The sequence below is a fragment of the Rosa rugosa genome, chromosome 1, assembly GCF_958449725.1.
Source record: "Rosa rugosa chromosome 1, drRosRugo1.1, whole genome shotgun sequence".
Lineage (NCBI taxonomy): Eukaryota > Viridiplantae > Streptophyta > Magnoliopsida > Rosales > Rosaceae > Rosa > Rosa rugosa.
The window spans coordinates 56,826,839-56,843,065 of record NC_084820.1 but is presented as its reverse complement, the minus strand read 5'-3'; positions in this window follow the sequence as shown (position 1 = coordinate 56,843,065).

Below are 16,227 nucleotides of genomic sequence, written 5' to 3'. Positions count from 1 at the left end.
CTCGAATTAGTGACATAGAGTCCACTAGAGAGACACATAAACTTCTCTAAGATGTGCCTTTGTTCGCAATCATTAGAGGTATTGTAAAGGAACTCATTTCCGTTCTCTACATACGTTTTCGCATGGAATCCGTTGGCTATTAATAGGTGCGATTTTCCCTAGGAGCGTAGAGAGTTTCTGTAACAGTAATCAAGGTGCCATTTAGCAAGGGGAACTTGGGCTATTCCATGTCCTTGAATTAATACTGATGGCCTAGCCATCGTAGTCACAAAGTAATATGCTCATAATCAAAATAGAGTCATAATGAAAAGAACTCGAAATTTTATTCATAAGCCAATGGAGTACATCATTATCTCTTAACCATTAGGAGAATCTAATCCAAATGCTAGCTAATGCAAAACAAAGGTAGTCGTTTGACTTCTTTCGATAACTCCAAAATAAATATGACCAGGTGAGTAGAGAGATGTCGGTGGAGGAAAGCTCACTTAAGTATCACTTATCTCAAAACCTTTCTAGACATCATACTCATTTTGGATGAGTCTACGTGAAGAAAAACTAAACCAATGACATTTACTACAAAAGAAAAAAATATACACAAAACCCTAGGAGAGTATTTCTCTCAACCTAGTCTTCTACGACACCCTAGCCTCTAGCCTCTTGCTATCGCTTCCTCCTCTCCATGGCCTCCATAGATGCTGTCACAGCAAGCTTTGGTGCTCCTCTTGCTCTTGCAGCGGGTGGTAACGCCCCGGATCTGGGAAAGATTGGCGGTGGTCCTGTGTGCAGGTCCTCCCAATCTTTTCTACTTGGCAAACCTTTGATCGAGGATGACAATGATGTGCCTCTTGTCACTATGAAGAAGAAGACGGGTAGACCGCCGGAAGTAACTGCAATTGGAGGTTCGGTTTCTAGCCCTAGAGATAAGGGGGCAAAGGAAAGCCTTAGGCTTTCCTGGTCTCTTGCCTACCACTTGAAATTGGGTCTTCTATTACTTTCTTCTTAGTTTACTGTAGTTGTACACCAATTGAGGTCTCTAGGCGACTAGGTTTACTTTTCAAAGAGGGGTTAGTAGTAAGGACTTGATTTCTTGTTGTTTAGGCTTAATAAGTGAGCGTATGTGTTAACAGTGTGGGTCACCTGTCTTTTGCTTGGCGGCTTGTGCCATTTAGTTTTTTTTAGTATGAGACATCATCTGATGTACTTGCCTTCTGGCCATGGATAAGTAATGAAGTTATCTATTTTCTAAAAAAAAAAAAGTATATGGCAATTGCCTATTACATCTCTTGGAAAAATAAAGACTTAAACAGAATTGGTGAACTATTGATCCCGGCCAGATTTGTAGTTTTCAACCCTTCACTCTAGATCATCTTCTTGATCTTCTTGTTCCACATAGTGAGCTTCTCTTGCTTCACAATATGCTTTGTAGGCGGTGACAATTTCTTCACAAGCTCTACAAATGTGTGCCCAATGAACGGATACTCCACATCGAGAACATACATCTCTTTGCTCAGACTCCATTGATTGAGGTGCTTTGAAAGCGTCATTTAGATGGCTTTTAGTGTTGGTGGCGCCACCAATATGGCCAGAGGCGTTGCCTCTCTCTCTTTTTCCACGTTGACCTCTTCGGTTCCGTGTTCGCTTATTTTGGCGGTTACCTTCCCAAGTAGAGCGATTATATGGACCAGAACGTCCAGAAGTATCCCTAAGATTAGGGTTTCGCTCTTGGCACCCTCTCTTAGGGGCGCAACTATAATTGGATTCCGGAATATGCTCTGTTTCCACGGATCTCGAATTATAGTTCTTCACAAGGATGTTGTCATGCTTTTCAGCGACATTCATAGCTCTAATGAGCTCATGAAACCTTGTGATCTGTCCTACAGTAACATCGATTCGATAGTTCTTAGCAACCATCAATGCAGATACGGGGAAGGTAGAGAGAGTCTTCTCAATCAACATCGCATCTGTGATCTCTTTACCACAGAATTCCATTAAGGATTTAATGTGAACTGCTTCCGAGTTGTAGTCAAGAACTGACTTGAAATCACAGAAGCGGAGGCTATGCCATCTCACTTCTAGGTCAGGAAGCAGGGCGTCACGGACGTTGCCAAATCTTTCTTTGAGTGAGATCCACAGCCTTCTGGGGTCTTCTTCACTCATACACTCGTACTGGAGTGAATCATCCATATGACGAGTCATTAGGATGATGGCTTTTGCCTTATTTGCCTCTAAGGCTGCTCTATTTGCTTCCAAAGCTTGTGCTTGCTCAACAGTTACCACGTCCTGGCTAGGCTCGAGAATCGTATCCAGGATTCCATCGGCCTTGAGATGCTGGCGGACATCACGAACCCACCTGTGATATCCAGAGCCAGTTGTTCCCAATGGAGCAAAGTCCAATTTGTTCAGGTTACTCATCCTAAAAGAGAACAAGAAAAAGGGTTAGTTTCGGAGAGGAAAAAGCTACCACGAAAACATATAAAATTTCTGAACGTAATCACTCCCAAGAAATTAGGAATTTCTGAGTGTAATCGCTTCCAAGAAATTCAATTCCAAGAGGTATTGGATTAGATCGAAATAATGATGTAAGTGGTCGATCATAAATTCTCTACAAACTCTAGGTTTGGAGATCTCAACAAGCTCCAAGCTTGGATTGAGCACGAACCCCCACAGTTAGGCTTAATTAGGTTTTCCCTATGATGAAGAAAAGGGGGTAGAAGAAGGGAGTTTGCAAGTCCCCAAGAAAAAGAAGAGAAATTGAATAAAAACAAAAAAAACGGGAACTTTTAGTAAAAAAATACCTTGAAATAGGTCGCCGGAAAATTTGGCCGGAAAAGTCGCCGGAAAACTAGCCAGAAAAGTTGTCGGCGGTGACCTATCGCCGGAGCTGCTGACGTGGCACCGATCTGTTGACGTGGAAGTGGGCCTCCTTCTGGGCTGCGTCACGGACTTGGGCCGCCTCCTTCTTTTCTTCTCTCTGGGCCGCTGACTTCTTCTGGGCTGCCTTTTTTTTTTTTTTCTTTTCTTTTGTTCTCTCTGCTAGTTCAAGGTGCAGTAGCAGTCAGGTGGCTGGTTCACGTGCTTTTAGGCCGATTCCTGGGAAAAAATTTTCGGTTCCCGGATTCTGGGATTGAGGTGCTACGGCTGGAAAAAATTGGTAGCAATTGGAGGTCAGGAAGTTTGTGAACCTGTGGAATATTTGTTGCGATGGTTTGGAGATTCCGGTGGCCAGTTTGGTAGGTTGCCGACCAGTTCTGGTTATTCTGCCGTCGGTTCTGGACTCCTGGGGTGGAGGTCTTCAAGGTGTGCGGCGGGGGCCGAAAGGTTTTCAAGGTTTTGTATTCGGATTTAGGGTTTTAGCTGTTTGTTTCAAGGTTAGGACGTCGTGCTGATAACGTGTTTAAGGAAAACTGAATTGGGAGAGAATTGAGTCGTGCTTTCATTTATAATAGGGGTCTCTTTATATAGAGGATTACAAGGCATAGAATCATAGTTGTACAAGGAAAGATAATCGTACAATTAATCGGATATCTATGAATATCTCCGAGAATATCTCTAATTCAAAACCCTATTACAACTAGGTCAAGTAACCTAGAGTTTGGGCCAGACACATATTCTGGATTTACTTGAACAATTTGATGAATGTTATAAAGTAGAGAGAATATGCAGAGAGAATAGTTGGGAGGAAGTAGAAGTATCTCATTCAGTCTCATTAGCCTCCTTTATATAGAGGTAGGGTTTACATAACTAATGAGTATTTACATGGACATCCACATAGATAATAATATTTACAACACTCCCCCTTGGATGTCCACCAATGAATGATGGTATTGGACGCGCTTATTGTTGCCTCGTTAAAAACCTTGCCAGGTAACAAAAACCCAGTGGGACAAAAATAACCCTGGTCGAAGGACAAAAAGAGCACAACGCGCATATGTCCTAGGTAGCATGCTTCTGGATGCTCCCCCTGATGAGAATCTCCCCCTGATTGTTGCAAGCCTTATTTATGTATGCGATAAGCTACATGTACCATGTATAGTAGTTTGATGTGTCTATCACCGAAGTAAGACCATGTGTGCTTTGCATATAGGGGCTCATCACAAATTTCATACCTGCAAAGGTTAAGCAATACCAACAAAGGAATACCTCATATGATCAAGTTAGAAACAATCTCATATGCTCAAAATCATACACAAAGTAATAGCTAAACAATATAAAGAAATTGATACATTTAACTTTGTATAGTTTAAAACATTGAAAAATCATCATGGCATACCTAGCCATACACATCAATATCTTTGTGTATTGATATGTCTCATATAAGCTCTTCAAGAGCTTTAAGTAATTCATAACTTTGCGAAAGTTAGAATATGTTGCAACACAATAATCATAATTCGAATTCGATAGTAGTCTCGTCATAGTACTCATTAAGGCAATTTAGATCTCGTTGACTAGAACGAAATGAGTACATATGAGCTAGTTGTAGACTCTTTGATTCCATGAGGGAGTTTCAGGCTCTTTCAACCTTTCATGGACTTGCATTTGAATCATTCATGTATTTGAATCCCTTGAGGATTGATAAGCAATACGCTTATACTAACACTTTACTTTGGAGATTTTGCTTTTAGCAATGTGTCTTTAAGATCTTCATAATATACGATGACAACGTGCCATAAATCTCTCGTCAATATAATAGCTATATGTAACACTGTATTTATAGAAAATTGTCATTCGTATAAGGGAAGATGTTCACAATCTCATGTCTCTATAAATAGACATTGTGTCATAGTGATTTATCTTCACTTTTGTAAATACCCTTTTGTAACTTGTAGGGTTAAAGGTCTAAGTATTTCATCACGTTTCAAATATTCAATTTCATTGGAATTGCCTCTTTCCAATTTGGCCAATAATATACTTTGTCGACATTCATAATGAAACGTGGTATAGCGTCAATACAACCCTTAATGATTTTTGGTAGCTACCATATGTAAATTATCATCGATGATCATTAATCATAGATCCCACACATTCTTATATGCATGCATTAGCTGTAAGAAGCTTATTGATATTGGGTACCCATGCCACTTCTGGGGCATATATTGTCACTTCTAAGACAATCATCTCTCATTGATGAATTATGTAGAATGTGGATCTTTTTACGTATAACCTCATGTCGAGCACTATAGGGCTTGTATGATCTTCCCTTTTTGGGAGTTTAAAACTTTAGACCTGGTGGATATAATCCACACAAATTCACGCCGTTATTCAAATGACAGTAGTCTTTCCTCCCCCTAACGGCGGGAAGACTGTCTTATTTTGACCATGCTCAAAAGATGCATTCAAAAATCTATCACTTTCTTTGAAGTGAAGATGCTCATTGGTTGGTGGCGAGCCCAAACCAAGATTTAGGTCAAAACATGCTTTATTCATTAGCATCAACCATATTGATTTATTATTGTATCACTAAGACATCATTTCCTAATGGCATACCTACACCCTCTGTATGTGTAGCCATATTAGGAGTTGTGATATTGTTTAATGACATTCTCTTCAGGAGAATCATGTCAATTGGATACACTTGCATCCCACAAATCAAATGGAGTCTACATTGTTTGTATTAATATGGTTGGTCTCTGGGACTTTAACCCAGGCAGATGCCTTTGCATTTAGCATATAATTTTGTCACTATCTTTTATCAAATCATTAGCTTAGATATTTCTCAAGATCAAATTGAGATGGTGGATAAATATCTCACACCAATTCATGTCGTTCTTCAGGAACAATCTTTCTCCCCCTCATTGCAAGAGGAATGTCTCATTAAAGTGACAACTTGCAAATATGCTGTAAATAAACGATCTGCTTATGAGTAAGATTAGCAGTCATCAAACTTGTAAGTGATTCCACGCAACATGGTAGACGAAAGATGACGTAATCGATCATGTCAAATAGTGTATTTGGTTCAATGAACTTCTGGTTCATGACATTACATATATGCCTCAATTTACTGTGAAAATTCGATACAGTATATATCCGATCGATGGCATAAAGGCTTCTCCAACCATATAGGAAGCAATTAATGCAACAATATTTCAAATTCGGTAACATGATAGTAGCTCATTGGGAGCCATAAATCAAGATCTACAACTCATGATATGAGTGTTATCTTAGCTTGAGTAAACATCAATTGTGAAATATTAACAATTGGAATGGACCAAATGCATTTTGAATTGCAGGCCAAAATGATATACTCAAATGTGTACCATAGGTGACACACGCCCAATTTTTAATTTCCTCACATGTGTGGATGTTAGGTCAGTATTTGCATTGACTCATGATTTTTCTCTTGCCATGATCCACTTCTGGTGGCATTTCATGGTATAGCCATGTCAATCGGCTTTCTTATCAATGAGTTTTATAAGAGGGAGAGATTATACATCTCTGGTAATATTGGGGGCGCAGGATGCAAAAAGACAATAATGTGTGCTCTTCTGGAGCCATCAATCAGATATGTAAGATCTGAGATGTTGTTATATTAGCCTCATAAGCATAAGCCTTAATAATTTTTCTGGACACCATGGATAAAATTGCATTGCCTGGAAATCACTCAAAATATAAGTTTGAAGATGACACAAATCAAATTTGCAAAAATTGAACAGTGGATCTCATAAGATACACACGAAGCTTCTGGTCCGTGTTATTCATGTAAAATTTGATGTTCAATTACTGTATTGTTGTTTGATGTAGATATTAACATCAAATGCATTTTGAACTTCTGGCCAAAATGACATATTTGAAATGTCGAGTTTAAACTTCATGACCATAACTTATGAGTGAAGGACTTTAGTTGGTCATCTAGTTAGTTTGATCATTGAGGAACTTCAAGTCCTCATGTAATTAAGGATCAAGGAACTACAGGTTCTGATCTCTTTTAATTACAAAATTCACGATCACAAATTTGGGGTATACTCATACTCATTCGTCATAAACCAATGGTTGAGTATCTGCTTACGTATAAATTGGTGTCAATATAATTCCCTCAAAACTTCAGGTTTGAGGTTAAAGCTCTTCGATAAATTGTCCATATACTCGAAACTTACGGCCCGAGTCTGCACAATTAGAACTTCAGGTTCTAAGGTGGAATGCTTTAAGCATGCATAAAGAAGAATGTGTCAATCGACATATGAAAATTTACTCAAAACTTCTAGTTCGAGTTGACATAAAGTCAAATTAACTATGAATGAATTATGTGTAATCGAAGCTTCAGGTTCGAATTTTTTTTTTTCTATGAACTGCAAGTTCTAAGATTTTGTAATTTGAACTTCGGGTTCAAATAAATTTGGTGCTCGAAACTTCAGGCTCGAGGTGACTAAAGTGAATCTTCAAGTTCACTTTGAACTAATTTATATTTTATACTCAAAGCTTCGGGTTTGAGTTTTACTGTTAGAACTTCAGGTTCTATTATGAAATTTTGAACTTCTGGTTCAAAACTATTACATTCGAAATTCATATGTTCGAGGTATAGGACTGCTGGTCCGTATGAGTAACAAAAAAATTAATTTAAAAGTACATAACAAAATAGGAAAATTGCAGGGAAAATAAATAGATAAATTATGCAAGAAAGTTAACTGTGGAAACTTCTGGTTCCATTAAATGAAGAAATACACAGAACTTCTGGTCCGGTTAACTTCATAATACATGATAATCTTGTATCTCATCTAACAAAAGACAATAGGAGAACCAAGTTCTCTGATCTAAATGCTAGTCAGAAGCTTCTGGCTTCGATTGATTGTCCAACTTTGAACTGCAGGTTCTAAAGGTGGTTTGAATTCCAAATTCAAAAATAGTCATAAGGAGGAAGGGACCCCAGCATAAAAAATAGAGGAACTTCAGGCCTCTTATAATTGGGGAGTAAGAAACATTTGAGTTCATATACTCAATTGCATAGTTTGGAGGATCTTCTGGCCCTCGTAATTGTATAAATTTGAGAGACTTTATATCGCAATTTTCCACTACACAATCTTTGAGGAACTTCAGGCCCTCGTGTAATCATATAAAGAAAATATTTTGATCGCATTGAATTTACAATGGTCATTGAAATCCGTCTATGAGCAATAAAATCATATCATACGGCCTTACCTTTTGAGCATACTTATGCATATAATTGTAAGATCGTATAACTTGGATATCAAAAAATATTGATCCGCCTTTGGGAGTTACTGATCCTGCCATAAATTTAATCAACATAGATAGTGGTCATCACTCTCATCACGTCAAGATTGCTTCTCATATTAATCAATTCGTAAATACATGTGCAGATGACAACATAAGGCATATACTGATACTTGGAATCATGAAATATATGACGAATTAGGATTGATGTCTAACGACAATGAAGGAAACACACACAAAAAAAAAAAAAAAAAATCTTATGAGTGTATACTGACAAAAACCCAGAAAATGCTATTAAATAGTCAAGTAAAAACTAATGCCTCTATTGCACCTTATGGGATAATACGTTGGGTTTTGGTTGAAAAACCAAAAATAAAGGAGAGAGGCATGATTATTGACAAAAGAAAATTGGGATTGTCAGAAAGGAAAAACGGGTATGATTCTATTTGCGTGATCAACTAAAAACTTTCAGCAATTATACCCATATATGAACGCATGTGAAAACAAACACCAATATACCCATATATACATAATCAATTGTATTCAATCATCTGATCAATCGTCTGATGAGGTATGTTAGGATCCATATATAGTGTTAGAACTACAGGTTCTTAACAGATAAGTAATCAATATCGAAACTTCAGGTTCGAAAATAAAGTGAACATTGGATCGCAATTATATGCACGAAGCTTCAAGTTCGTGTTCTTATGATTAGAACTTCAGGTTCTAAAATTCCGTATTTTTGAACTTCGGGTTCAAACGGATATGTACTCGAAACTTCTGGCTCGAGTAGCAGTAGTGAAACTTTAGGTTCACTTGTATTATGAATATTAAGTATGTTTAATTGATAAAACATATAAGATAAATTTAATTAAATAAATATCAGATATGCTATAAGGAATGAAACAGCAAAAATATATCCATTATGTTAACAACATATACCTCATATATATATATATATATATATATATGTATATGTATATGTATATGTATATGTATATGTATACAGGAACTTGCGATTAGATAATCATATGAAACCATATATATATTAAAGTACGATTATAGAATCATAGCTAGTAAACTATATATATATGCTTGCCAATAGTTTGCAACCAACTAGAGTACGATAAAGGAACATGTTTGTGAAGCAGGATATATTAAACTATATATATATATATATAGAATTGCAGAAGCACAAAAAAAGTAAAACATTCCATAAACCCTACTGAAGCAACAGCAATAAGGCGCCGCCCACATTTTGTTTAATATGTTGCCGTATATAAAAAAATAAGTCAAAAAATAAACAAAACGTTGATATGATGCCGTATATCTCCATAAACCCTAATATGCATAATTGATATAGATTATAAATAAACTCATAGATCATGAGTTATAGTTAAGAGCAACAACGTTGCACTATAAACTTGTAGATCATCATAGAGTTTTAAGAAAAATAGCAGAGCGTGCTGATAACGTGTTATAAAGTAGAGAGAATATGCAGAGAGAATAGTTGGGAGGAAGTAGAAGTATCTCATTCAGTCTCTTTAGCCTCCTTTATATAGAGGTATGGTTTACATAACTAATGAGTATTTACATGGACATCCACATAGATAATAATATTTACAACAATGAATTAATTATTTTATTTTTTTAAGGGGAATGGATAAATTCCATTGATCAAAACATCGTACACGACCTCACTCGATCAATCTTCAAGGATTCCCTGATCCTTCATATTACATCATAATGCTCAATTATTCAAAAGACTACAATTTAAAAAAGAAAATGCAAGACTAAAGCCAAATACAGCAAATGAAAAACCATCCCACTCCTATGCAACCCTAGAATAAAAACCACTGTCTTGACAAGCATAACGCCTAAGATCCAATATATAGTATACATTTCCGCTTCCAACTTAGCAAAAAGCTTTAATCCAGGGCATTATAGAGGTGTTGAGGCCAGCCCACAACAAACCCGCCAAAGCCCAGCCCAAGTCAGTGAGAGGAGGGAAAATGGGCCAAGACCCTAAAGCCCAGCCTATTCCCACTACCCTCACCCCTGCAACCCGAACTAGGAAGAGCCAGAACCCTAGCAAGGTTGTTGGAGCCGCTGCTACCACAGTCTTAGTCCGACGGCCTCCCCAATCGAGAAGCCATGGTGGCTATCCGTCACACCCGTACCAAAATCTTAAATTTGTTACTTGTTACTGTTAGTAAAATATGATTTTCACTCTGTGGATTTTGGTTTGATCGATTAGGGGACTAGGAGTTGACTTTTTCGTTAACCCGATAATTTAGAAAAATCTCTTGTGGAAGTTGTAGAATATGTTAAACTGAGTCTGTAGACACGTAGTTTGTTCAAATCGGAGTTTGGACGGAAAAGTTATGAGCGAAAAACCTAGGTTACTATTCCTACATTTTGGGGTTTTTAAATGGGCTTCTATTTTTGGAAAGTGGGAAGAGGAGAGAGAAATTGTTGGCAGCAAAAAATCAAGCCCGACTCCAGACCCCTTATTTTTTCACCGTTCGGACCCGGAATTTGATTTCCGGCGATTTTTTTTCCTTCAGTCCACCACTGGACGCGCCACCGGCCACAAAAGAGTCCTCTCTTCCTCCTCTTTCAATCCATGTAAGTATCTTGAGCCAGAAAGCTTTGAATAGAGCTAATTGAAGCCAAGTATGGCAATTCGGCGTTCGCCTGATTTTCTTGTGATCTCCGATTTCCGACGGTTTCTGTAATACCCCGAAAAATATAAATTAAATTCCATGGATTTTTAGAAATGATTTCGCAGTAGTGGGAGCGAGTACGAAGCTTGGAGAAGTTGTGGAATTAGTTCGAACGATTTTATTTTCGAAACCGAACAATATTTAGGGTTATGACAAATCGACTTTTTATACGTACGGAATTTAGGAAAACTTCCTTCATGAAAGTTGTAGAGCTTGTCGATACGAGTCCGTGCTTATGCGGAACACAAGGATCGGAATTTGTATGAATTAGTTATCGCATTTAGAAGAATTTCCAAGTTTAGTATATATATTTTTGGAAACTTTCCCCATTTAGGGTTTCCATTTATGTCAGCCGTTTTCTTCCTCTTCTCCTTCGTTCTCTCTCTCTCTCTCTCGGCCGAAACGAGCTCAAAACAGAGCAATTCTTCACCAGCCGATCTCTTCCTCATCAGACCACCTCAAGACGTCGGACCACCTCCATTAGCTTCACCTCGACCTTGCGCAGCTGCCAGTGGCAGCCTTGCGCCGCAACACGGCCAGAAGCGGTGGCGGTGGACTCGGCTCCGTTTTGAGCCAATTTCGAGTCGATCTCGATATCTCGAGCTACATGCCACCAATTCTCTTGATTTTTGGCTCATTGGACTCGCCTCAACTTCCTGAACAAGCACCAAAAAGGACCGGACCTGGGTAGATCGATTTAACGTTCGTCGGAGCTCAACCCTTCTAGATCGAAAAAACAACCTTTCGATCCGGATATCTCGAGTTGCAGACCACTATTCCTTGTGATTATTGGCTTGGTGAACTCGCCTTGAGTTTCTGAACAAGTATCCAGAAGGGATCGAGGCGAGTGGTGGAAGTTTTCACGTTGAACAGAAGCTCGTCGGAAAACTGGAAATATTCCGGCCGAATCGACTGATTTCAGGTATTTTCGATAACTTTCCGTCGTTTTCTGACTTCTAGTTATGGAAGTTGCTCAAAATGATGAAACGAAGGGGAGAAGCCCGGCCCCGACGCCATTGGCGATGGCCGGCGGCGGCTCTGCCACTAACTCCGGTGGCCTTTTCCGGCCACCTCCAGGGGTCCCAAGGGCAGTTATGCCCATTTTTATGTTCTACATGTTGATACGATCATTTCGATATGTAGCATGTGAATTTTGGAGATCGTATGATTAAGTTATGAATTTTACGATTTCGATCGTTCGATTTGTGATCTGTGAAGATCAGACCGTCCGTTAGACTTGTAGTTTGATATGATGATCGTAGGACTATCCCGATGACTTTGTGTGGTCACGGGTGAAGATCCGACCGTTGGATCTTCATATAAGTGCGTTTTTGAATTGTACGCTAAGTTAATTATCGTATTTGGTTAGGTGATTGACGGTTTGAGTTGGCGGACGATTGTGAACCGTATTTTAAGCTGTTGAGAAGACGCAGCGGGATTGGAGGTGAGTAACATGGTTCATTTACGAACTGAATTTCCTTATTGCACAATTAATTGTTATGTGTGAGAAAATGGTTTCAAGAAAATGAGATTTAAAGTATATAAGAAAATGAATTTCTTGGTTTTACTACGTGTGAACTATAGTTGGTATTAGTGGTCATTCCTGAGTGGATGATTACGTGTGTGTGTGTGTGTGTGTGTGTGTGTGTGTATATATATATATATATATTTACGTGATTTTATACGGAATGGTGTGACATTGAAATATGTGGTTTTTTGATGATTTCGTTTATATACTTTAATGAAAGATTTATTTGCCATGAATATTATGATAATTGGTATTGTTGTGAGTATGATTTGGGAGGAGACGTGATATTGTGAATTAGGTGGGATTCTGTTTATATTTTGTTCTGCGGACTGCAATGTCCAAAGTTCGATGGTTATAATAACCAGAGTGTTTTGTTCTGAGGGCAGAAATGTCCAAAGTTCGACGGTTATCATTGTGATAAACGAAGTATTTTTGTTCTGCGGGCAGAAATGCCCAAAGTTCAACGGTTATAGTAGTAACCGAAGTATATTGGATGCTTGCACCTGGGCCAAGGTGACAGGTAACGATTCAGATAGAGCTCTAGTTTGTTGTGGGAGTACAGTCATGGTGGTAACTAGGTTATTGCATTGTGAGTACTTTGTGCCACGTGAGTTGGGTTGGTGATTAAATTCTTGGGGTTGTTGTGTGTGTTCGGATTGTTGGATTGATTTACTTGAATTAACAGAATTGTGATTTCACCCGTTCGTTTCTTATTTACTCATACGAGCTTTCAGAAAGCTTACCAGGTTTTGTGTTGTTGCAATCCCGGTACACTATTCAAACGGTGTAGCGGATGATCCTGCAGGTCAGGATAATCAAGGTGGAGAGCGAGCTGAGTAGGGCAGCAGGGTTGAGACCAGCACTTGGTCTACTTTGGTGTGTTTTATAGACTCTTTTGAGCGTAACATTTTATCTATGTTGGTATTGTAATAATTGACTCGAGAGATAGTTTGCTACGAGGTGTGTATTATGGTTTGTGAGACGCTGGTTAAGAAAAAAATTCAGGACGTTATTTGCATTGGTAATTATTCATGTTTCGGATTTGAATTTGTTATTCAAAATTCGGGGCGTGACAGTTTCCGGTTGGAAATCTTAGTGGGTCTTTATGCTTGAGAGGTGCTAATCACATTACTAACCATTTTGCAGCTCAATTTGGCCGAAGGAGGAAGAATTGAAGGTGAACAGTAGCTTCGCCGGATTTTCTTGTTTTTGGGTCAATTTCCGGCCAATCTGTTTGGAATTGATTGTTGGTGCAATACAAAAGTTGTTGGGCTTGTTGTGGAGATCATTTGGGTGTAAGGGGTGTGGCCGGTTTTGGGTGTTGGTGCGGTAGCGCGTGAAGCCCGTGCGCCGCCACTGATGGTGACGTGTGGAGGCACATCAGCCACTTAAAATGCTTTATTTTTAGCCTATAAATCATGCCTTGCGATTAGGAACCTTTAGCCATACCTCGGGTTAGGGAATTCGAAAATTAGATGTTGATCGGAAAGTGTTAGTTTTGAAATTATTAGGTGTTTGTATTCATTGTTGTGGTTTGAACTCGATAGGTATCCTTATAGAATTAAAGTATGTTAAAAGAAAATTAAGGAATGTAAAGGAGGATTTGAAAATTGGTGAATCGTGGAGAATTATGGATTTCGAGTACTATGAATCTTAAATTGAAAAAGCCGGGTTTAGGGTAAATTATGAGTAAATTGAGTTGTTATTATTTCAAGGAAGTAATTGTCAATTTTAAATGGTTCCTCTATTATTATTTATACGCTGCCAATTTGTACATGACATATTGAGCCCTCGAGTGAGGAGGATCTTGGCAAGCAGCGGGCATAGCTGCGAGGCTTATCTGTGAGTGGACTTTGTTTTAATTAAATATTGCATGCAGTATTAAATTTTAAATTTGAAATTATTTTGAGATTTATATTATTTGAGTAAATATGACTTCACCGTTTTCGAAAGGAAGGAGTTTTGAAAAACGTGACTTGATAAGGAGGCTATCATCGTCGCATTCATGCATTACCTAGTCGGTAATACCCTCCAGACTATATTTCGGTCTGCAGTACCCTCCGATGCGTCATCTAGTCAGCAGTCCCCTCCAGATGGTATGAGATAGTTAGTCGGCAGTACCCTCTAACTGTCTGTGGTTAGTCGGCAGTACCCTCTAACCACCGCATCCTAGATCTCAGTCAGCAGTACCCTCCGATGCGTCATCTGGTCAGGAGTACCCACCAGATGGCATGAGATGACTAGTCGGCAGTACTCTCTAGTCATCGAACGTTTTACATTGAAGGTTGATCTTTAAAAAGGCAGTTTGGAATGATTATTTATTTTGTGTTGCATGCTGGATTTTAAGAAGAAGAAAATGGGAAAGCATTCATTTATTTTAATCGTCTTAGGTAAATTATTTTATTTTCGTCCACTCACTCTAACGGTTTTCAATGCTTTTCCCTGGGCCATTTGGTTTTCAACTGCCCAGATTTCAGATTGCCGAGGTCGTGCGTTCAAGAATTTGAAGCTTAGGATCCACCGCTTCTGTTTTGACTGTAGGTTATTACTTAACCTACCTATGTAAGATATCAGCTTAATTTTCGTAGAATTACTTGGATAACCAACTTAAGCTGAAGGACTGCTTCATATTTGAGAATTTAGCTGTTATGATTGTGCTTAGATAAATTACTATACGGAATATAAATTATACCTGAAATGTAAATATTTGGAATGTATAAATGTGTTTATGCCCAGGTTCGGCTAAATTCGGGTAGCCCATTTTATGGGAAGTTCTGCCGATTTTTCAGTAAAACTTTACCTAAGGTGGGCCCCGCAGGCCCGGTTTGGGTTTCAGAGTGAAATCCGGTTCGGGTTCTGTCACTATCCCCAATCGAGAAGCCATGGTGGCCACACATTTATGACTCATCTCAACCGTTAGTATTTATGAAACTTAATAGAGAAGATTTAAAGTATAATTTTAAGTACAAAATAGGTGCCTACGGATCCGCCCCTTTATATCAAAGGTCCTAGTTTGTTTATGTTAAACCTATGTTGACTAAGAAAGATTATTAATTGTTGATATCACTTATACCACATACCGCCAAGCATAAGTAACGACCTCATAGGTGGGCCCCACGACATGGCTAGCCCCGCCTATGACATGCATCCGGTAGACCGACACCCGAGCTACCTTGCCATGGAGGAGGTCAACCGGTACCTCGTAGGGAGGCCACCCTCTCACGATCTCCAAGAAGCTTCAAGAGAAGCAATATGTGTGTTATTGTCCCACATCGGAAATATAGAATAGAATGGGACTTCCTTTAGCTATAAGAGGAAGTCCTCCCCTTCTTGGAAAGGGATGGGATCCATGATCCCCCATACTTGTATCATTACAAAGGCTACTTGGCCTCACTACTAGTGGAATCTCTAAGTGGACGTAGCCTTGCCTCAAGGGCAAGGTGAACCACTATACATGCTTGTGTCTCTCTCTCTCTCTCTCTCCATCATGATCCATACTTAGTTCTCGTTCCGTATTCTCACACAGAAACATTAATGAAATTAAAAACTCATAAAGTATCTTTAAAATTGAAAACGGAAACAATAAATCATAACCATAAAGTCAAAATTTGAATCAAAAAAGAAAAATCTATAATTAAGGAATTGTAGGGGAAAATGATAAAAAAAATTTAATCGCTACAATTAAAGAAGTGTTAAAGAAAAAAACTGAAATTTGATTATGATAATTAAAGGGTGCGTCTATTGTCACCCTATCATTTTCTTAGTTCACCTACAAATATTTAAATTATTGAAAGATCATTAAAATGACTA